This window comes from Pipistrellus hanaki (assembly GCF_964339955.1).
Source record: "Pipistrellus hanaki genome assembly, chromosome: 6".
NCBI classification, from domain to species: Eukaryota; Metazoa; Chordata; class Mammalia; order Chiroptera; family Vespertilionidae; genus Pipistrellus; species Pipistrellus hanaki.
Window position 1 is genome coordinate 69242889 of NC_140508.1, and position 24528 is coordinate 69267416.

Consider the following 24528-nt stretch of genomic DNA (forward strand, 5'->3'; position numbering starts at 1 on the left):
GTAAGCAACTGAATTAAGTTCTGTGGATAAGTGGGGGGGAAATAGAAAATTATAGTATTCCTGACATACCAAATGGAAATTAAATGCATGCTATCTTTATTTTTTTAATTGAAACTTAAAAACTGCACTTAATGCCTGTACATGCAGTGCTACTGTATATTACCATTTTGTAATTATGGGATGAGAACTAAGTGCCATGTCTAAAACTGCAAAGAGAATTAGCTGGTGCTCTCCCAGAAAGGAGATACAAAAGATAAGAGGTGGCCAGTTCTCTGCCTTTTTGTAGAGTCATCTAGGGAATCCATGCTCTGTAGGTGACATATACTCTGAGTGGCCAGATTATTATGGTCTCTGAACCCATAATAATCTGGCCACTCAGTGTATTCATCTATCCAGACTCAAGTAATGGAGACCTTTAAATCTGGTGTTGATTGTGTCCAATTTAAGCAGAAAATAAAGGTTTCATCCTCTTTTCTTATATACTTCCTCCTAAAATCAAAAACAAAGGTTTCATCCTCTTTTCTTATATACTTCCTCCTAAAATCAGCCACTCTCTAGAGGTCTTTGATATTCACAGTTATCCTAAGAGCTGAACTACTTCCTTCTTCTCCTGTGCCATCCATTTCTTCCTGAGTAACCTGGGATTAATGCTCCCTTTCCTTTGTCATTACATGCACTGAACCACCAAATATGTACAGAAAAAGTACAAATTATACAGTACTTGAAAATATGACTGCCTCTTCGTTTCATAATTATGTAGCAGACCATGCTCACCTTAATAAAACAACAGACTCTTTCATTACACCCTGCTCTTTCTTCTTGTTTCAACTCAGAACCCTTCACAATGAGGGTTCTCTTTATTTGGAATGCCTGCTGCCTTCCCCACCCAAATCCCACTTTGCCTAACCCTTCTTTCTGAACTGGGATTTTTTAAAAATACATTTTTATTGATTTCAGAGAGGAAGGGAGAGAGACAGAAACATCAGTGATGAGAGAGAATCATTTATCGGCTGCCTCCTGATGATCAGGAATGTATGTGTGACCTCCTGGTTCATAGGTGGATGCTCAACCACTGACCCACATTGGCCGGGCCTGGAGTGAGATTTTTAACTGAACTCCTCCTGTATGTAAATCTTCTATAATCATCCCTTCTTTCTTAGCTATCTCTTTGAATTGTAGCACTCTGTGTGCCTATATTATAGAATTCAACACATGGTGATGACTTTTGTTTTATATGTACCTACCTTAGGAGACAATGATGTTCTTGAGATCAGGGATTGTATGTTAATTTATTTTATATCCACAGGATAACACAATGCCAGGAACATGAATACACACTGTAAACATTGGTGGAGTGATTGAATGAACACAATTTTAAAACAAACATTCTATTATTTAACTAATTATAAGAATGAGGAAGGTACGGTAAATTCTAAGATCAGGAAGATATTTACTACTTAGAATTCCTTTGAAAGTAAATGCACTATAGTGTTATCAAAAGTAATTGAAATTATTATTTTGATGTTCATTGAAATGAGTCTTGATTCTACTGCATATCTGAATATGTTACACGTTTTATTTTTTTCATGGTAGTTATTGGGAATCTGCAGCAATTAAAAATTTGAATAATATTTCTTGATAGTTTTTTTTATTAAACATTGACAATGAACAAAAACAATCTAAAATTATTTGGTTTAACATATTAAGTTCTGTATTTTTATTTTTGATCTGTTGGAATTGAATGCGAATTATAATCTTCACAATATGTTTGATAGTTATAAGGCATGTCATTTGATAATGAAGAGAATAGTCTTATCATAGAAGAGGAAAAAATTTATATTTTTTCCTTTCGTTAAGATGTAGCAATAATTTTCTAAACACTGACTACAGCAAACATGATATGACAATAACAGATTTTAACATCACTTTCAAGAATGAAATAAGTTTCCCTAGAAATACACTGTTTACCCAATATCCTTTAAAAAATTGAGATAAAATTTGAAATACTATCACTGGGATCCTTACAAGCTTTACAGATGTGCTCAGTCCTGAAAGCACTGCCCTTTGGGGATATAGTTACATGTATTTTAAAACACATAGTATATAAAAGATGATACTCTTTACAATTTTGAAGTACTGCCATAGATCCTGTTTTCTCTTTTAAATTATATATTTGATATTGCTGACTTCCCAAAATTATAGTTGAATCTACCCAGAGTAATGGCTTTCTAACAATGCTATTAATATCTAAAAATGCTTTTCTAAACAAATCAATTACTTAACTGAATAAGAACTAACCCATTCTTATACCTCATAACTGGTAGAAATAATATTAAAATTTTACTGCACATGCTTATGTTAGAGAAAAAAGTTATAAATGGAAAAAAAGTTATATTGGCATTTTTCTCATAGTGTGATTTGTATTGATGTAGGAATTTTGTATTATCACAACTATTTTTATCTACCTATACTTGGCCAGAGAAAAAGAATACTCTATGACAACTCTATGAGAGAGAGTCATCGATCAGCTGCCTCCTGATAGAAAAATTAAAAGTTAAACATTTGCATGCATTTTTCTTCCAGATTATCATTATTTGTATTTTAAGATGTTAATATCACTCCCTTTTTCCAGAGCCTGTGGTATGGTTATATGGCTGTATTTATGGTGATTTCTCTAACACCAGTTTGGAGCCATTGGTTATTTCTCTGCTGCTGCAGGACACATATTTTTTCAAATCCTATTTCTTAAAAACTATCACAATAGTCCGTTTTGCTCAAAGGTTCTTTTAAAACACACCTACACACCATAGCACTCTAAGTAAAAGAAAAGTAAAGCATGCTACTAATTTCACCATATTTATTGAAGTTTCCTTAAATCCAGCAAAATTTAGACACACTGAGCTGCATTCGGGAAATATGAAAATAAAACTTTTCCTCTTTTATAAATATGAAAGACTGTAGTTTTTCAGGAACCGAAGGCAGCCGTAGGTTGCTATAATCAGACATGTGATCCCTGCTATTCTTGGACTTCTTCATCAATCATAGATAAATTGAGCCACCATAGTGGCATCTTCCTTCTCTTCCTTCTTCACCAGGCATTCAGCTTCTCTTCACCTTCACTCATAACTGTAGGAGGAGGGAGCTGGCTAATGAGGGAAAAGATCTGCCTTTAAGAAAGTAACGGGGGCTCTTACTGGATTAATACTTAAGGCAGTGAATCTCAAGGTGTGGTCCCCAAGCAGCAGCCTGGGATCACCAGGGCCTTGTTAGAAGTACGAAGGTCCGCCGAAACCGGTTTGGCTCAGTGGATAGAGCATCGGCCTGCGGACTGGAAGGTCCCTGGTTTGATTCCAGTGAAGGGGCATGTACTTTGGTTTCGGGCACATCCCCAGTAGGGGGTGTGCAGGAGGCAGCTGATGGATGATTCTCTCATCGATGTTTCTAACTCTCTATCTCTCTCTCTTCCTCTCTGTGAAAAATCAATAAAATATATTAAAAAAAAGAAAAAGAAGTACGAAGGTCCAACACTGAGGGTGGGGCCCAGCAAATCTGTATGCTCCCAAGCCTTGTGGTGATTATGAAGCAAACTTAGAGTTCTGGGACCACTGACTAAGAGAATAGTTTTCTGACAATCACCCACTAGCAAGCGCTCAGAAAATTCTATGCTCTTCTTAAGGAATTTCCCCAAATTTATTGGTTAAATGCAAAACAAAAGGAAGTCCTGTAATAAGATAATCTGCCTTTAGACCTATTTCAAATGAAGAAAATGTATCCTGAATAAATGGGCATGTTTCTTACAAGTGACAATATGAGGTTTGAAAACTTCAAAGCTTGGGGCGGGGGGGGGGGGGGTTGTTGTTGTTACTGGATTGAATAGTCGCCGCCGCCACCCATGTCCACCTGGAACCTCAGAAGAGGACCTGACTTGGCAGCGGGCTCTTTGCAGGTGTCATCGTTAAGATGAGGTCATCCTAGATCAGGGTGGGCCTGGTCTCCTGACAGGAAAGTCAGTAGGGAGCCCCTCAGGGAGGAAGGCCCTGTGAAGGAGGAGGCAGAGATGGTAGTGACGCTACCACAGAGCACCAAGGCCTGCCAGGAGCACCTGTGCTTGGGGAAAGGCGTGGGCAGTTCCTCCCCAGAGACTCCCCGAGGAACACACCTGGCACCTTGATTTCGGACGATGGGCCTCTTGAACTCTGTTGGAATAAATGCTTTCAGCTGACCAGTTTTTAACTGCTGTGGCAGCCCAGGGAGACGGGCCCAGGCCATTTCATGGTGTCTACATCTTACGGGCATTTACTGTGCTTACTCTTTGTCCATAAATACGTTCTCTCTTCCTCTGTAAAGAGCTGCCTGCCTCCCTTCCCCAACTCTGTAACATCCCCCTCCCCCTCCACTGGTTTCACCCACTCTTTGAAAGGGTCTTTGAAAAGCCTCGCTTCAGCTGTGAAAGCCATAGTCTTAATTATTCTTGGAGAGAAAAAAACCTCCCCAGCAGAAATATTAAATGTAAAACCCTTCTCACTGTGGAGAAATAAAGCATTTGAGTATTTTTGGAAATATACAAGTGATGGTAGAGATTATACCTATTATTTCCCATCCATCTGTCTTTCAATAAAATGTTAGATTGAGGTGGATTATGCTTTTTAAGCTGCTTTGTACTCATTTGTTTAAATACATACCAAGCCTTTTAATTGGATCATTTTATATGCAAATCACCAATTCTATTAAATATATCTGTCTCTCCTCCTGTGGCTGTTTTAATTGTGTCATAAATGCACTGACCTGCACAGACAGGGTTAATTAGAGTCCTGTGTGAGTGTGTGCGTGGACTGTGGCTGCAGCTGTAGATCTAAAATAAAGAATAGGGATGTACCAAGCACAGCTCTTGGTGTCTTCAAAACAAAACACACATAATGATGAATGATTTCGCTAGGGAGCCTGCCTTAAGGAAATGGATTTGTATTCACTATACCTCATATGAACAGCTCCATGGACTTCTTTGCTATGGTGTGTGTGTGTGTGTGTGTGTGTGTGTGTGTGTGTGTGTGTATGTGTGTGTTTCCTCAAATGACTTAGAAAAGAATCTATATTGTAATAAACATATATATTTTAGAAAGAAATGTAAGTTAAAAGAAACATTTAATAACAAGACGACTCTGATAAAAAAATAATTTACATGACTCAGATAATGTTTTTAGATTTATTTAATATTAATAATCTCATTAACCAATGTCACCCAAAAATTTTAATTAAAAAACAACACATAGTGATTAAGAACACAATTTTTCTTGTGCTTTCTTTCATTTGTCATTTCTGCAGTTCTTGTTTTTTAACCAGTTAATGGTTCTTACCAGGGCATTGCCATTAGATTTAAAGCCCACTCTAATCAGGAGGATCTTATCTCAGGGTCTTTAACTAAATTACATCCACAAAGACCCTTTTTCCCAAATAACATTATAGTCACAGGTTCTAGGTGAACCTATCTTTTGGGGGCCACCCTTCCATCTTCTCGGAGCTCCATTGTCACCGTCACCACAGTGCAGGCTTGAGGAGAGAGGGGAGGAGTGTGAATTCTCTCTTAGGCACAGATGATGTGAAAGGCTCAAGTCTCTTCCACTTTGGGAACACTGCCTGGATGTGTCCAGCACCCCATAGCTGTGAGGTCATCAATGAAATATGCTCATGGAAATGTTCAGTAGGCAGGTGGACATACAAGTCTGGAGGTCATTAAAAAGATCTGGGTTGGGCAGAAGAATGGATAAGATTACCAAGGGAAGCTGTGTGAGAGTAAAGAGGAAAGCAGGGACCAAAGGCAGTCTGTCTTTGAGGAACTGGCTAAGGAAGAGACTAAGAAGGAAATGCTGGCCGGGGGGGGGGGGGGGGGGGATCTTGGTTGGGGTTAATTTCCATACTCGCTCTGATTGGCTGGTGGTGGGTGTGGCTTGTGGAGCAGAGTGATGGTTAATTTGCATATTACTCTTTTATTAGGTAGTGTTTTATTGTATAAAGATTTAATGTCAGAGTTTATAAATCAGAATTACAAAGTATAGTAGATCAATAAGAAATTATTAATTTGGAACATGTGCAAAGTCTGTTTATGCTATTTTATTATGCCATTCTATAATAACTGACACATGTATGAAAACCTATGAACTTGGGGTTTATACCCAACAGGTCAATAGATAAACAACCTTTACCTTAGAGTTGACTCACACAATGTTACTGGTTGTTTATTATTCTACTGCTGCTTTGGTATAAAATTCAACTAAGGCATGATTCTAAGGCTTTGGCACAGCTTAGAAAAAAATTCAGCAGTATATTTTCTACTCTGTTAGCATTTATATTCAAAAACTACATATATGTATCTAATTATAATTTAATATGCCTTTTACCCAACAGGGAATTCTGATTTCTGTAAAGCATTTATTCTTGCCCTACTTATAATGTCACTCTCAGGATCTTTATCCTGCAGGTGTTTTTGTATAGATATGTTGTTTTTTACATTTTTACAATTATGCTGTTTTCTTTACATGAATATGGAGAAAATGCTCTCTGAAATATTAGAAAAATAAAAGCTATTGTTTCTATAGAAATAGGAATACTCTACAAGAGCAATAGATTGGAAAATGAGGCACATTCAACACAAATCTGAGTCTTTGTTGTTTACACTAAATGAAGGGTAATTTTACAAAAATAAGGCCAAGAAAAATGAAATGCGGGGTTTCATAATTTGTCAGAATCCACCCATTCTATACTGCCAGTAGTACAGCATAATGTAGTCTCAAACCACACTCTACACTGCAGGGTCGTGCATTACTATGTCGTGCATTACTATGTCGTGCATTACATGTGTGCATTACTATGGCTTGTCAAGGCAATGTGTTCTTACAGATTTGAGAGGAACAGAGAAGGTCACTGAAATTTGTTGTAATTTATTTCATTTTACAAAGAAAAAGGGAACTCCAAGGCATTAGGTGAATTAATTTTTGGGTTCCTGTCTGGGCTTACCTTACTCTCCCTAAGCTCCCACTTGCCGCTCACCTTCACCTTGTCTCCAGATTTCCTTTCCTTCTTTTCTTCTCCTTTGTTTCTTTAGCTAGCCTTTATTTTCTCTATGCATTATTATAAAGGGCTCCTTTTATTATTATTGCTTTTTAAAGTTTATCTCCAAAATAATCATCATTTATTAAGTTATTTATTACTCAAGGATGTTCATAATTGTCGATCAAGACCCTTCCTTGACCTGAGAAAACACATGTTGCCATCTCGAGTTTATGTCCTGGTCAGCACACAACTTTGACCCTTAGCATTGATGCCAGCAATGAAAAGCCACTTACAGTGCATTCAAAACCTGTGAAATGTCTGACAGGATCTGAACTCACGGAGTGTTGCCCTCTGGGAGATGAGGGCACATCCATGAACGTATCACACGCAAATATGCATGTGTGTAGATGTGCAGCAGGCGGGGAAGGCTTGAGCACAACCCGAGGGCAAGAGAAAGGAACTGCAGCTGTGAGCCAGGAGGTAATTATAGAACACAAATCAAAGATGAGCCTTAGGAAGGGAAGGGCGGAGTTTCTCTTTGAGACCAAAGAGGAGGACTGAACCAATAAAGAGAGAGGGGAACCTGTGAGGTACATGCAAAGGGATTGAAAGAAGTGGTGTGGGTGGCATCTGTTCCTTGGTGAAACAGTGAGAAGTCAAAAGTGGGTCTTGGTCTTAAGAAGAACAGGGAAGGATTCACTTGACTCAAATGCATACTGTATGAGGGTTCTGTGGAGAAGCAGAATCGATAGGATGTGCATGTATATCGAGAGAGAGAGTTATTTTAAGGAATTGGCTCACATGATTAGGGAAGCTGCCCAAATCTGCAGGGTGGGCTGTCAGACTGGAGACCGAGGAAGAGCTGATGTGGCAGCTCATGTCCGAAGGCTGTCTGTTGGCAAAATTCCTCCTTGCCCCAGGAGGTCAGCCTTTGTTCTATGAATGCCTTCAACCAATTCAGTGAGGCCAGCCCGGCCCGCACACATTATGGAGGGCTTTACTCAAAGTCCACCAATTTAAATTTAAATCACATCCACAAGAAACACTTCACAGAGACACCCAGAGTAATTTTTGACCTGATATCTGCCCACCAGGGCCAGCCAATTTGACACATAAAATTAATTGTCACAAGATGTTCCCTTAGCTACCTAACTCCAAGTTCTGCAAGAATCAGTTCTCCTATCTTCTCTTTAGAAAGCCTTCCCATAAGCCCATGCAAAGGTGTGAGTTTGCCTCCCTGAACTAAATTCCCAGACTGTCCCTCTCTAAGGCCTTCCACTAGAATCTAAATTCCCGGGTCGGGGGTGGCCACATCTGTATCTCCAGCACTTAAATTGTCACCAGCTTAGCATTGGCACTCAACAAAAAGCTGATGAATGAGTGAGGGAATGAATTGCACTTAATTTATGTCTCAGTCTTATGACATTGTGAATGCCTTGAAATCAGGGACTGAGTCTTAATTACCTTTTTTATACTCAATATCTAGCTCAAATTAAGAGCTCCATAAATGCGTTCTGGGGAATAAATGGATGAGTGACTCGCAATATGCTTACTGTGTATTTTTTTCTTAAACCCCAATTACTTCAATTTTATTCCACATATTTAAAAAAGAACATTCTGAAGAATATACACAGATTTGCATTACTGTATCTGTGGAGAAAGTATACTAACAACGAGGGCTGCAAGTCAAAAAATGCTGGTGGTAGGAATCATATGTCTGCAGTTTTTAAAGTACTGCAGATGATCCCAGTGGTTGGGGATCCCTGTACTCAGGACAGTTAAGGTGAGTCACCTGGGATATATCCCTAGCAGTGGGATCACTGGATCAAATGGGAGTTCCATTTTTAGTTTTTTGAAGAGACTTCATACTGTTCTCCACAGTGGCTGCACCAGTCTGCATACCCAGATTAGTGACTTTGAGCATGTTTTCAAATGTCTCTTAGACTTCCTTCTGTCTTCTTTCTATTTTGGTCCCTTGCCCATTTTTTGATTGGATTGTTTCTTCCTTTTGTTAAGTTGTATGAGTCCCTGTAAATATTGGAGATTAAACCTTATCAGTGATAACACTGGCAAATATGTTCTCCCATGCAGTGGGCTTTCTTGTTTTGTTGATGGTTTCTTTTTCTGTGCAGAAGCTTTTTATTTTGATGTAGTCCCATTTGTTTATTTTCTCTTTAGTTTCCATTGCCCTAGGAGCTGTATTGGTGAAGATTGCTTAGGTATATGTCTGAGATTTTGCTGCCTATGGATTTGTCTAATATTTTCATGGTTTCCCATCTTACGTTTAAGTCCTTTATCCATTTTGAGTTTATTTTTGTGTTTGGATTCCAAGAAACAAAAACACCAATCAGAAAGGATATATGCACCCCTAGGATCATAATTTAGAATAGCTAAGATTTGGAAACAGCCTAAATGCCCATCAGCAGATGAGTGTATTAAAAAACTGTGGTACATTTACACAATGGAATACTATGCTATATAAAAAAGAAGGAATTCTTATAGTTTGCAACAGTTTGGATGGGACTGGAGAGTATTATGCTAAGCAAAATAAGCCAGTCAGAGAAAGATAAATATCACATGATCTCACTCATTTATGGAAAATAATGAACAACATAAACTGATGAACAAAAACAGATCCAGAGACAGAGAATCATCGATCAGACCGTCAGACCTCAGAGGGAAGGTAGGGGAGGGTGGGGGTAAGGGGAAGAGATCAACCAAAGGACTTGTATGCATGCATATAAGCCTAACCAATGGACACAGACAATAGGGGGTGAGGGCATGAGTGGGGAGGGGGGGCAATGGAGGGATAAGGACACATATGTAATACCTTAATTAATAAAGAAAAAAAATAAATATTAAAAAAATAAAATGAGTCATTGGAGGATACCAAGTTGATATCTGTCCAGCACTCTGTGGCTCTTAACCTCAGTTGTACTGTGGAAGCACCCAAATCTACTCCCCATTTCAGATCATATCAGCCCGGGCATTTGTGGCTCGTTAAGTTGAGTGTCAACCCATTTACCAGGAGGTTGCTTTTTCCATTCTGGGTCAGGGCACATGCCCAGGTTTCGGGCTCTCGCCCCAGTTGGGGACATGCAGGAGGCAGCCAATCAGTGATTCTCTCTCATCATTGGTGTTTCTCTCTCTCCTTCCTCTCTCCCTAAAAATCAATAAAAACATATTTTTTAAAAAAATCTATTATAATTAAAGAATCTCCAGGGAAGAGGCCCAGAAATCAGTATGCCATTTTAAATCCCATGAGTGTTTCTAAGGTGAAGCCAGGACTGAAACCCACTATTGTACGCATGTTGGATCCCCCTTCATTGTTCCAGCCTCCCACCGTGGACTCCCAGGTGCTCTCCTTCAGGAACAGAGGCCCGACTGGGTCAGTCTATGAATGGTCCACCCAACACTCAGAGAAGGGAGCTGGAATGGTCACGCATCTGCCAGGTAATTTGAGGCACTGTTTGCGCTCTTCATAGGTGCCCACATTGATGTTAGAGTTCTGTCTACTTTGAGGTAATAGAATGGAATCGCCATCCCTGGTCTCTGCCTTTCCCAAAGGATTCCTCTCAGTGCCACTCCGCCTTTGTGTATTTTATAACACAGCTGATGCCTTTGTACATCCTCTCCTGTTCCAGAATTAGGTAATACTGGGACACACAGGCACACACACACACACACACACACACACACACACACACCACAGATGAAACAGGGCATGGTGGAGGTCATGAAGCAATTGTGAAGTTTAACATCAGATGATCTTTAATTTGGGGAAAACGGAACCCATTTTTCTTTGTAATATAAAAATTTGCAACTAATGACCATGGTCACTGACTTCCTGTAATATAAAATGCATTTGTGCTTGAAGTCCTTGAAATCAGATCAAAATTCAATCAGGTATTTTGATGCATCAGTTCAATCTCAACCACAATAAGAAAGATTAAGAGAAAAACTACAAAAAAGGGTAGCATAGAGTAGAAGTTCTCTACCCTGGCTTCACATTAGAATCCCGGAGGACTTTTTAAGCCATCAGAGGTTCCCAACTCAACCCCCCCAGCGATTGTTTAGATTGATTCAGTTGATCCATTTGTGGCCCAGTCATTGTTATATTAAAAGCTCCCTGAGTGATTCCAATCTGCTGTTTTTCTTACCTTCCCCAGGCCTTCCACTGTTGTAAAAGATAGATATTAAATGAGAGAATATCCTGACTCACATATTTACTGTCAATGATTGTAATGATGTTGATGGTAATGATGATAGGACCTCTAATTGAACTTGCTGTGTGCTAAGCAACTTTCTCAAGTTGTTTCTACATATTTAGCGCTCACAACAGCTACTTAATGAGAGCCATATTATCCTCATCTTCGTGCGGATGAGAAACAGGTATAGAGAGGTGATATAACTCAGGGCAGGAGGTGGCAGAGATAGAATGTGAACCCAGAGTTGGGCTCCAGGGCCCCATACTCATAGCTTCAAGTGAATCTGGAATAAACCGGAGGCCAGATAAACCAGGGTATGTCATCATCCCTCTCCCAGAAAGCTCCCTCTGCCTCTTCTTGTTGCTGCAGAGTCTCCCTCCCCTTGGGACAGGTCCCCCAGTCCCACCTGGAGGTGATCTGGCCCACGGGACGACTCCTCTCCCACACACATAGGGTTTGCCTTGCAATGGAATAGCACCAGGTCTTCAAGGTTCAAGGACACCTCTTTATGTCTCAATACAATGGAAAGAATGGAAGGCTTTGGAATAAAACAGACACACAATCAAATTATGTGCCTTTCTTTATGAATTCTAGCGACTGGAGCAAGTCATTTAACCTGACACTCAGTCTCTTAATCTATTACATGGAAATAATAATTCTTAAATTGTAGGATTTTTAAGGATTAAATGGAATAAAGTATATAAAGGTTCTTTGCACTAAGTAGGCCCTCTGCACAGGGGCTGGCTTCCCTTTTACTCTGCCCCCATTCCACATACATATAGCTTTGCACCCAGCAACTCCTAGCTTCTCCATCTCTGCTTGGTTCTTTTCACCTCTGTCTTTAAAGGGTGTGTGTGGCAGGCAGAGTGTGCACGATAAAGGCCTGCCACATAGAGAGTTACCTATGGGACTTTAGGACCCTAAGAATACTAGAGACAAAATGTCTCTTAAACCGTCTGTTATCCGAGAAAAAAAGTGTAGGTGGTCTTTCTCTGCTACTAGTAGGAGTTGGGTTCTTGGGGTACCGGCGGAATAAGCATTTCCAGAGGCCCCCAGGGGAGGATGAGATAAGCTTTATTTTCATGAAATTATATTCCTGGGTTTCCAAAGTCCCTTTTCCCCTTAGCCCAGTCATAGAAGCAGAGCTGGACGCAAAGCAGTGTCCAGAGTTTTCTTTGTGTCTGATGCTGAACTGGGTCCAGGCTCGTTACAGTCGTTAGTCCTTTGTGTGTGGTGTCCGCATGGCCACGGTGCATGTGGGCAGATGCAGGAGGGTGCACCCAAGAGCATCAAAGGAACCAAGATAGTGGACTCATTTGTTCAGGGCAGTAGCGGCAAACTGCGGCTCGTGAGCCTCATACTGCTCTTTGGCCCCTTGAGTGTTCTGATGCCATTTCTTCAAAAGAGACTCGCCCAGGCCAAAAACCAACTTCTGTGTATTGGCCACAAAGTTTCAGTCGCACTGTACATGCATGCCTGCATGTGGTATTTTGTGGAAGAGCCACACTCATGGGGCCAAAGAGCTGCATGTGGCTCTCGAGCCACAGTTTGTAGAACACTGGTTTAGGGGATTCAAGATCCCAAATTTCACACCCTGGTAGTAGTCACACCCATTCTGGTCAATAACCTGTTCCCAGGTGTGACTGACAGACCATCCCCTGATACCCCATCCTGACTCAGAGGCATGCATCTATTCTCCTCCTGCCCTGGCCCTTCCCCCAGCGACCTGCTCTGTGGGAATAGACTGAGGGCTCCCTGGAGAGTGAGGCTTTAGCTTCCTGGGGAAGCTGCCCAAATGACATGCCTATAATATTTGGTCTTCCCTTTGCTCCTTCCTTGTTAGTAATAACTAGTAAGTTACAACAGTATCACTTCCCACTTCCAACTTATCCAAATGCCTAAAATTCCTCACTTCGGAGATCTCTTAAAGAACTGTTAGAAGATGCCCTAGCTGATTTGGCTCAATGGATAGAGCATCAGCCTGCAAACTGAAAGGTCCCAGGTTCGATTCCAGTCAGGGGCACATGCCCAGGTTGTGGGCTTGATCCCCAGTGGGAGACTTGCAGGAGGCAGCTGATCCATGATCCTCTCTCATCGTGGATGTTTCTTTTCTTTCTCTCCCTCTTCCTTCCTCTCTGAAATTAATAAAAATATTTTTTAAAGGAACTGTTAGAAGACATTGCATTTGTCTAAACAAGGTATCTGTCACCTTATTTTTTTTTCCCACTGGGCTACATATGAGCATCCTGCCACACACATGTCATTATCATTAATAGGCAAAATGAGAGCAGTGAAGGGCTGGAAAAAAGGGCAAATTCTGTTTTTTAATCAAATAAAATTTTACTTGAGCTCACTTCAACTATAGTTTTAAGCTATAGAAAAAAATTTTTTGATAAACCAAAATAGCCTTTAAAGTTTCAAATGTGTACAGTTACTATATTTTTCATGAAAAATGCATTATTTTTCTTCTATTTTCCATTTTATTTTTTAAAATATATTTTATTGTCCTTTTACAAAGAGGAAGGGAGAGTAGAGAGAGAGTTAGAAACATTGATGAGAGATCAATCAGCTGCCTCCTGCACATCCCCTACTGGGGATATGCCCACAACCAAGGTACATGCCCCTAACCAGAATCAAACCTGGGCCCCTTGAATCTGTAGGCCAATGCTCTTTCCACTGAGCCAAACTGATTAAGGAAAATTTTATTTTTAAAGTAAAATTTCATTCAATACTATTTTGTAATAGTTTAATGTGTACAGCATAATGGTTAGACAATCAAATACTTTCAAAGTTATTTCTCTGATATTTCAAGTACCCAACTGGCACCAAACATAGTTTTTACAAATTATTGACTATATTCCTTATACTGTACATCCCTGTGACTATTTGTAAGTACCAATTTTTACTTCTTAATCCCTTCACTATTTTCACCCATTCCTAACCCCCCACTTTCTATGGCAACCATCAGTCTGTTCTTTGCAAGTTTGTATGTTCGTTTATTTTGCGCTTTAGATTCCACATAGAAGTGAAATCATATGGTATTTTTCTTTGACTTATTTCATATAGTCTAATACCCTCTAGGTCTATCCATGCTGTTGCAAATTATAACATTCATTCTTTTTTATGACCGAGTAATATTCCATTGTGTAAATGTGCCACTACTTTTTATTCACTTGGGTTGCCTCCATATCTTGGCTGTTTTAAACAATGCTGTAAGGAACCTAGGAGTGCATATATCCTTTCAAATGAGTGTTTTGGGGTTCTTTGGATATTTACCCAGAAGTAGCATTACTGGGTCCTTCTTTGTCTCTTGTTATAGCGTTTGTTTTAAAGTCTATTTTGTCTCATATAAATATGTTTTGAGTCCCTTTTACGCCTGTTTTCTAATGTTGTCTGTGGGTAGTTTTTTTTTGTTTGTTTTTTTTTTAACTTTTTCTTAGGCAGTGTCTATTTTAATTACTTTTCAACAACTACTACTTGGATTTATTCATTTTCCTTAGAAAAAATGCTACCCTGTGCAAACCCTCATTTTTGAATAAATAGTGCCTTAGTCCATTCAGGCTGGGGTGGCTTATAAACAACAGAATTTATTCCCCACAGTTCTGTAAGCTGGGAAGTCCAAGATCAAGGCACTAACACTTGGTGTCTGGTAAGAGCCCATTCCTGGTTCAGAGGTGTCTTTTTGCTGTGTTCTCATTTGGTGGAAGGGACAAAGGAGCTCTCTCGCATCTCTTTTATAAGGGCACTAATCCCATTCATTAGGGCTCCACCCTCCTGACCTAATCACCCCACAAGGACCCACCTCCAAATACCATCACATCAGGGACTGGGTTTAAACATGAGTTTGGTGGAACACAAATATTCAGTCTATAACAAATAGTATAGGCTTTTAAAAAATAAATGCTATGCAATAAGCAAAAAATATTTATTTGCAAAACCATCACCCTGAGAACACCTGCTAGGCCAGTTTCTAAAGGACCACAGAGAAAAAACCCTAACGGCCATTGCTTTTCAATGACCAGTTTCTTCATACACAGGGATACCTCCCAGATCAGCTAAGATGTGAGTTTAAATGCCTTTTCACCCCTAACAAGGAGCCTGCTACTCACGTTTGCCATCACAGAACTGTGCTAATACACTCTATTTCTGAAGAATGGAGCAGAGATTAATGGCTTGTTCATGATAAATCAAGGGCACTTGCTTTGCCTGTTGCATGCCCAGTTTTTTGTTGTTTTGTTTTGTTTTGTTTTGTTTTTAGAAGCAAGCCTTGGGAGCTATTTATCCAGTCAAATTCTAACTCTCATGTTAGACCTTATGAAAGAGAAAAATAAAATTTATTCATGATAAACACTGAGTTCTAGCCATCATAAATCGTATCGATTGCCTTGTGAAGGTTAGCAAGAAAAATTTTTCTTCTTAATTCACATTGTGCTCATTCAACCTTAGATTTGGACTAATGCTACTCATACTGTTGCAAACTGTTCTGGAATTTCCATGGTTGGCACAGAAGAAATATAAGGGGAGATCAAGTTGGGAACCTAAGGAGATAGTTAATTGATGAATATTGCTCTCTAAAGAAATGGCCAGAACTCTGGCCAGTGCTGCTAAATTGTTAGAGCTAGGCCTGTGCACCAAAGGGTCTTAGATTCCATTCCTTCCTCCTCCCTCCTCCCTCCCTTCACTCTCTCTGAAAAGAAATGGAAAAAATATCCTCAGTCAGGATTAACAAAACGGGGGTGGGGGGGGGGAGAAGTGACCAATAATAATTCAATAAAGGAAACAGTTCATATGAAATATGAAATATTAGAAAGACATTTCCTTTTTTCTCTATTCTTCTTGGAAGCCAGCCAGATTAACCAAAGTGATCTTACTAATAATACGTACTCTCCATGCTGATGTTTGGAGTGAGTCGCTCACACAGACACAAAATGCACTGTGAGCTTTTGGGTCAGGGCTTCAGGGAAGGTGCTTGGTACTAATACACCCTCCATGTACTCTTTTGGTTAATGGCTTGAAGGAAAATATAATTTTTCCTGAAAAAATAAATTCACTAAGAAAATGCAAGATATATTTATCTAAAATGTGAGCCAACATATAACCATTCTCCATAGGTTAAAATGTACACTTTTGAACAAACAAGTCTTCAATTTCAACAGACATATTTCTTAGTGTTAGTTCTGTGCTCATGTTCACTCAAAATTCAACATGACCGCAACGTGAACTACAGCAGTGGTTGCCAACTGGTGGTCCATGGATCACTGGTGGGCCGTGAGGTCTGAAAAGTTGGCGATGGTTGAACTAGAGGGCCCGCTGCCAGCTCTGTCCACCTGCTTGGTTCACACGTGTTTTGACACCTTCATTAGCCTTGGGGAGAAGTGTTTGAAAGAGCGAAGGATAAACTCAGAGACAGGCATGCATGCTGTCTGGGTAATTGTGTCTTTCTATTTATTTCTGAAGTCACTTGCATGTCCTTATCTATCATCAGTATTTCATATGGCCTGAAATTTTCCTAAAATAACGGATTCTGGGAATAAGAATAAAGTTTCTTCTCTTCCTCTTTTATTTCATTACTTTTAAGGACATCTAGTAACAGGTTTAAGGAGTGAGCAAGCTGGTAAAATGCCATTCTGTAGGAGGTATCAAAATATCACTGAATTTCAACAATAAAGATTAAATATATATATATATACTTATATACCTATATAGATAGAGATATCTATATTTCTATCTATATCTACATAGAGAAAGAGAAAGAGAAAGAGAAAGAGAAAGAGAAAGAGAAAGAGAAAGAGAAAGAGAAAGAGAAAAAGATAGAGATAGAGATAGAGATAGAGAAAGAGAAAGAGAAAGAGAAAAAGATAGAGATAGAGATAGAGAAAGAGAAATAGAAAGAGAAAGAGAAAGAGAAAGAGAAAGAGATAGAGATAGAGATAGAAATAGAGATAGAGATAGAGATAGAGATAGAGATAGAGATAGAGATAGAGATAGAGAGAATTGCTTAAATAGCATTGGCCGGGTGGCTCACTTGGTCTCATATATCAAAAGGTTGTGGGTTTGATCCCCATTCAGGTCGCATATGAGAGCTAACTGATAGATGTTTTCTCTCTCCCAGCAGTATTTATCTTCCCCCCCCCCTAAAAATCAGTAAACACACCTTTGAGTGAGTATTAAGAAAACTATATCACTGAAGTAACTTAGTAATGGAATGTCGTTTCATCATGTTTCACTCACGATGCCCTAAAATGACTCTTGTTGTCCGTGTGATAAAAGACCACCTAGAACCAAAGATGTAAAACCAACCACAAACAAACAAAGAGAAAGCTCTCTCTTTGGAGTCAACCTTTTGCTGTCACATAGTTTTGCGATGTCTGGACAAGCTGCAGGAGCAGCTGCCGCCCGGGCCGAGCCTGCCAGCTGACAGTGGGCCGGAGCTGGCAACCACCAGCTGAGATTTGGACGCTGGGGTTGGGGTTGGGGTCCATGTGATGATGGCGATGGTCAGTCCTTAATTAGGCCGATTGAGAAGTTGTCTGGTTTAGAAACCTGCTTGTAACGCATTCTTTGATCACGAAGTGGTACATTACCTTCAGCAGCAGATTTTTTTTTTTTTTTTTGCCTCGGAGACATTAAATAAATATTGAACACACAAATTTATTTAGTGATTTTAAAGAACTCCTCATGTTTAATCCTTGTCAGATCCTATTTGATGAAATGTACTTTTTCTCATCTCTGCTCATTTTCTCTTTTTTTCAGATGTACACACACACACACACACACACAAACACACCTTTTCCCCCAGTCCTCAAAAGTCTTGCAAGACAATTCTTGGTATGTGTGTGTGTGTGTGTGTGGGGGGGTGACAGGGAGGTGGCAATGTCTGCACCCTCTCCCCCTGCTGTCTGCAGTGCACATGTGGGAGGATGGACACCAGGGTGGTCATGCCTGTACACAAGGCTTCCTCTCACAGAAAAGCCACAGTTGCTCCAGAATCCTGCCAAGCCGGCAGCGTGACTTCTTCCTCTCATGGGCCCCCACTCACTCACCAACATGGACATTCAACTCTTAACTAAAGATTTATCATTTCATTTCACTCGTTTTCACTCGTTTTGTCTCCCTGCATCCCTAGCCATTCTGGGGGGAAATTATCTGTGGATATTATTAACATTTAAATGCCATGAGGCAACAAAAATATTTGGAATGCCCCTAAAATATGCTCCATCATCCTAAGTTAAGGCAAAATCCAGGAAACTCACTTCAAATTGTGTATACCTGGGAAGTTTTTCAAGCTGAGCAACAGAACCAAACTGGAGCTGCCTCCGTCCTGCGTCCAGGAATGCCAGTCAGAGAACATTCTCTTTCAGAAGGCCAAGTTTGGAAGTCGCCTGGTTTCTGGCAGGGAGCAGGGGGAGGGGATGGCGAGGGAGGGTGAGCAGGCACAGCCAGTCCTCCAGCCTCCGGAGATCTTTGGTTTCCCAGTGTTTCCGCAACAGCCATCAATGAATGCATCTCCTCTTACCCAGGCAGGGGCAGGTAGAGAGACAGCTGAGCAAATGAGCCCTGGATGCCACAGCGGAAGCCGGCACAGCGCAGGGAGGAGGGGCCGGAGGGCGGGCAGCTGAGAGCCTGCCATTGGTGAGTTCACCCAAGTCATCTGCCAGCGGGACTTGGATGGAATGTGAAACCAAATCATTTTCAAGTTAAAGATAGACACAGCGCGCTGTGCACCCGGCTCCCTCCCTCCGAGGCTGTCCTGGGAGCTCCCCTCTCTCCCTCCCCAGAATGTGGGAGAGTCCTGGGAGGGTCTCCCTGGCGAGGCTCAGTTTGGCTCAAGCTTACTTTTGAAGTGAAGGTGCTAAGAACTCATCTATCCCTGGGTGTCCTGGAATTAAAGGATTTCAGAGATCCCGAGGTACCTGCCCTAGGGTAAGTGGGAAGGATGGGCTTGAAGGAGAGCCTCCTTTCTGGGAAGGGGGATGTGGAAGCTGCCTTTATATGTGTGTGAATGAAAATGGGATGGTGACGATTTCCCAGTGTAGGGACTTCCTCATCTCCCCTGAGAGAGCAGGCTTTTGATATGTTGCGCAGGGGAGGACTGGAGCTGAGTTTTGAAAGTTGCCTTGCAAGCCTGGACCTTCAGCGTGCTGGACCCTCACTCACTTTTCCCTCTGCTCACTCCCCCTGAGTTGCCCTGTGCCTCCTAAATTACAGTGTCAGGAGTCCCATGTCACCACGCAGACTGACTGTTACTGTGTCCATGAGCCACTTCTTACTGTTGTGAGATGGAGTTCTTTTCCCTGGCATGGCACTATGTATGGCACTTCCTAATTAAAAAAAAAAAAATTATAAAAAAGAAGGGGAAAAGCGGTGGTTGAAGGTACATAGGGAACAGCTGATATTCTGTTTTTCCAGAAACAAATGAGAGAAAATAAGTATTTTTTCTATGGAAGAGAACAACTCATCAGTGGAAGTTATTTTTCGGTGTTGCTTCATTAATTCCCAGTGGATCCTCCATCCCCCCCCCCCCCCCCCCCCCCCCCAGCTGGCCTTGGCTGCATGAAAGGAGGCCTCCAGGGTACGGGCTGGGGAGTGGAGGGGAAAGAGCTGTCTAGTGGGCTAGTGCCACCCTGTGTTTTAAGGATTTCAGAACTTTTTTTCTTTGGGAAAAAGAATGACAAACTTGGGTTTCCTTCATGTTCTGACCCTGTAGAGGTTGGGTTTCTTGTTTTGTCAAATGACCTCTCAGCTGGGCTCTCCTCAGTGTCCCTTCGGGAGAAAGGCTATCCGAGAGAGCCAGAGGACGCGATGTGGGCGGGAGATGCTCCTTTATAAGGGGACAAGAACCTGCTGGCCTTCTGGTTACAGGGTGTGGGGCTGACCAGCTGTTAAAGGCCATTGGCCGGGCTTTGTTCTGCCAGATACACCGGATTCTAATGAACTAAGCTGGCTAAATTGGATGTGAACAATGAATGACTTGATATGGATGCCTCACTCAACTTTGATAGGAATAATAATATTCTGTTCTGCTTCTGAAATGAAAAATGAGCCCTGACCAGTTTGGCTCAGTGGATAGAGCGTCGGCCTGCAGACTCAAGGGTCCCAGGTTTGATTCTGGTCAAGGGCATGTACCTTGGTTGTGGGCACATCCCCAGTGGAGAGTGTGCAGGAGGCAGCTGATAGATGTTTCTCTCTCATCGATGTTGATAGCTCTCTATCCCTCTCCCTTCCTCTCTGCAAAAAATCAATAAAAAATATATATTAAAAAAAAAAAAAACGAGCCTTATATTGATAGAGTCACTGGATTTTACATCTGAATAATCGAGTGAGACCAGACCGGATGTAAAGTTGTCAGAGTTCGGTTTGGGTGCCCCCTCTGTCCTCATTTTCCCTCTTCCTCTCTCCCCACCCCCAGCTCCGTCTCCCTTCCAGCCCCTAATGAGTATCACTGGTAAACCCCACCTTGTCTAGCAGGCAAGACCTACCTTCAAGGGAGAATCATAGGGCTGTAGAGTGTTTTAAAGTCAGTGCACTAGTCCATCAGGAATATTTGCATTTCAATATAAATACCTAACCTCAAATCACAGTTAACCTTTCCCAATACTTAAAATGAGTTCATTAGGTTGTAAAAGTTGAAGTTAATGATCATGTCTATGCAAGTGGATAGTATCTTTGAAAACTGTTCCTGGCAACATTGAACGTCTGTTCTCCTTGCTTTACCCACGTGCGTCCTGAACTGTTGACAGTAGTAGTGAGCCTATGAGTGTTTCCCAGAAATGTGTACGTGTGTGCACAACACACACAAGTATACACACTTAAATGTAGACTTACCTTTTCCTTAACTAATATATTTCTGATTGAACTATAAATATAATTAGAATAGGCTTTAAGCCCTAATGTAGGATTTGGTTTTCATTTTCAGTGTGTCAAAAGAAAACCAGAACAAGTATAAAAGTTTTTGAATTCTAAAAATGTAAGCATTTTAAACTGTGCGGCCAAATACTGTTGACAGGAAAATGGGGCAAATGGATATTTCTCTGCAACGATTTCATCACTCATCATTTCTAGATCCCTGTTGAAATTTTCAAGCTTGGATTTTATTTCTTTGGATATAGTTTTGTAATATATGTCTGCTCATTCTAATATCTCAAGTGTTAATACTGGGTTATTGTTCTTGTCAGTTCTCACTGATGGTGCCTTCTTTTCTTGATGGCTTGGATATGCTTGATCATCTGCCGAAAATACATTTAAAAAAATGATTCTTACAAATAAGTTGAGGCCTAGTGGTGATGACAGTTTCTTCCGGAGAAGACTTGATTTGCTGTTGCCAGGCACCTGAGGGCAGGATCAGGCCAGGCCACGTTAGCCAAAGTGCAGCCCCCAAGGTTCCTCAGTTACTCCTGTGCCGGAAGTGGGGCTGCAGATCTGAGTGAGCAGTGGCTCATTTAGGGTTCCCTCCTCCCCTGAAGGAAGATATGGCCTTAAAGTTGGGTTTGTTTACTCAAATGCTCACCTGGGGACCGTGGGCTTTGATATTCCCGGGGAAACCCAGGAGGCTGCCCTGAGTACCGCTGGTTTCTGGGAATTTTTGTCCCTGACAGTCATGTGCCCGAGAGCAAAGCTTCCAAAGAGGAGCTTCCCTCTCTGAGTTCTCGTCTTTTCAATGTCCCTGTGTGAAGTCTCCACCTTCTCATGAACTCTTTGCTGTGTTCACACTTTAAATATGTTTAGTTACTTCAGTGGGAGTATCAGTCCCAATTATTTCATTACTGTTACCAGAAATGGAAATTCGCTCTGCTGCTTTTATAATACTTGTTTTTCTTACACTCCTCAATCTAGAGAAGATTCCAGGCAGTCTGCTGATACCCTTGATGACTTCAGGGAGGTTTTTTCTGATTAATTTTCAATTTTGATCTGATCTGTTTAGGCATTTTGGAGAAATTTGCAACTGCGTGCCGATTGGAAGATTCATGTTTTCCGACCTTATTTGAGCTGTCAGCAATACTTAACAGCCCTTTCATTTGTCCCTAGCTGGCCCCTCTCCATAGTAATCTCTTTAGTCTCTCTAATCCACCCCACTGCCACCACTCTCAGCTGTTGACCTTGACTCCTCCTGCTTTCTCTTGGCCTGTATACAGTATCGCCACATTTAAGGAACTACCTCAAAGAAATGCCTTTCTCTCCATCCTCTTTGCAATTGCTCTCCTTCAGGTCTTTGTCATCTCACTTGGGTATTACTGTGGTCGTCCAGTTGTAAACCTGACTCTAGCTCCCCTCCCCCCCAACACATCTCCCACACCAGGATTATTTGTGCTAATCTCCACACCTGCTTTAAACGTTGCACCTATCTTCTAAAAATCATGGACATGAGTGAATTGCTCCCCTCCTTAAAAGCTCTAGTGGCTAGCCATTCCCTCCAGAGTAAACCCCTTAGTCAGTGTAAGGTGACCAGAAGTCTGCTTTTGGTGGGACAGTCCCGATTTTTAACAATTTGTTGGAACTTTTTTAAAACGCCGCGGAATGTGGGACAAATTGTTAAAAATCGGGACTGTCCCGCCAAAAGCGGGACGTCTGGTCACCTTACCTTAGTGTCCTAGGCCTCCCACAAAGCCTTGGCCTGTTTCTCTGGCATCATCTCCCCTTCCCTGGTCATCACCAATACTTTACTGACACGTGATTGCTGCCTCCAGAATAGTTTGTACACCGTCATACCTCTATGCTAGCCTAGCAACGTTCTTCTTCCAGAATGCCCATTTTTCATCTTCTTTGTGGGAAAGTCCTCCTTCTTCAAGGTGGATCTCTTAAGTCACCTTCACCATGCTTTCTTTAACTGTATAGCTCACACCCCATTCTGAGAACCCCTGATGGCAGGAATCGTGTAGGACTCATTTTTGTAGTCTCAGTAATAGACATAGAAAGCATTCGAAGTGTGTATAAGGAATGAACATATGACAATGTGAGGAAGTTTTTCCTCAGTTGTTCCTCTCTTACTTCATTCTTTTTCTTTCTGAACATCATGATTCTCTGACTTCAGACTCTTTCCCAAGAAGAGCAGTCATTAATGACCCCATGAGTGCTAGGTGAAATGTGTTGGGTCATTGCAGGTTTCTGGAGGAGGAGGTTACCTATTTCCATGTTTGCAAATGAGACTTTAACTCAATTGTGATGGCAAAAGAGATGATGGCCTGGCCCAGGTGCCTTAGCTGGTTCCCATGCACCTCAGGTTGCCAGTGTGATTCCCAGTCTGGACACCTGCCCCCGCTGTGAGCTCCATCCCCTGCAGTGGGTGTGCAGGAAGCAGCCTATCTGTGTTTTGCTCTCACATTGATCTCTCTCTCTCTCTCTCTCTCTCTCTCTCTCTCTCTCTCTCTCTTTCTCTCTCTCCCTCCCTCCCTCCCTCCCTCTACTTCTCTCCCTCTCTTCCTTTCTCCCTCTCTCTCCCTCTCCTTTCCTTTACTTTCTCTAAAAAAATCAATAAAAACATTTTTAAAGAGATGATAGAAGTTTACATATGATAAATTAGCTACCGTATTTTCCGGCGTATAAGACGACCCCCCTAATTTTACAGATAAAACATAGGTTTAGGCCTATATTCACTGTATAAGACTACCCCCACTAGCTACACTGTATTCTAGTAAAAAGCCTGCTCAGATTGGCCAGAGTCAGAGAGGCGGTCTATGAAAGAAAGAACTGGTGTTGCCTCAGAAGTGGGGGGTAGTCTTATACAGCGAATATAAGCCTAAATCTATGTTTTAACTGTAAAATTAGGGGGTCATCTTATACGCCGGAAAAATACGGTATATATTTTCAGAGTTTCATAATCAAAAAGAACGTCATAGAGTTTGGAAAACTGACACATTTCAATAGATCTGGTCCATAATGCTGAAGAGTGTAAGATTGGAGTCGCTCAAGGGATTAGGTGGACACAGCAAGCAAATAAGAGGGGAGTTTATTAGAGGGAATTGGGGGGAGGGGTGTCAACGGAGCCACAACCGGAGAAGGTTAGGACTCAGCCTCCGCTATCCTTCGGGTTGAATTTTATGCGCCAAAACGGAAGGGGCAGAGGCCGGGGGTAAGGGTTCTAGTCTGATCAGATGGAGTTCATTGTCCTTCAGCCCGATTAGTGCTGGCCTTTGAGGCTGCGGGCTGTAAGCGGCCCTCCATTGCGGCTGCCTCTGTTGTGCTGGATAGGGTGACCGCAGGCTGGGGTTCCCCAAAATGAGGCTGAGGCCCCTCTCTCGTTGGGGATTTTCTAGTCTGCCTGAGCCAGATGTCCTCT

At 41.4% G+C, this 24528-nt stretch overlaps 1 protein-coding gene across 17 annotated transcripts in view; it reads left to right on the forward strand.

Annotated features, from left to right (window-relative positions):
- Positions 1 to 24528, forward strand: part of DTNA (dystrobrevin alpha) — a gene marked incomplete at its 5' end in the record, with an annotated part of 293426 nt that overhangs the window by 57384 nt on the left and 211514 nt on the right. For 13 of the 17 annotated variants that reach the window (XR_014795375.1, XM_084888345.1, XM_084888334.1 and 10 more), the window contains one exon: positions 18951 to 19178. The exons of 2 other annotated variants lie outside the window; for them this stretch is intronic. Of the gene's footprint in view, positions 1 to 18821; positions 19179 to 24528 lie in introns of those variants that run through there. 2 more of the 17 variants (XM_084888341.1, XR_014795374.1) reach the window with 2 other exon arrangements.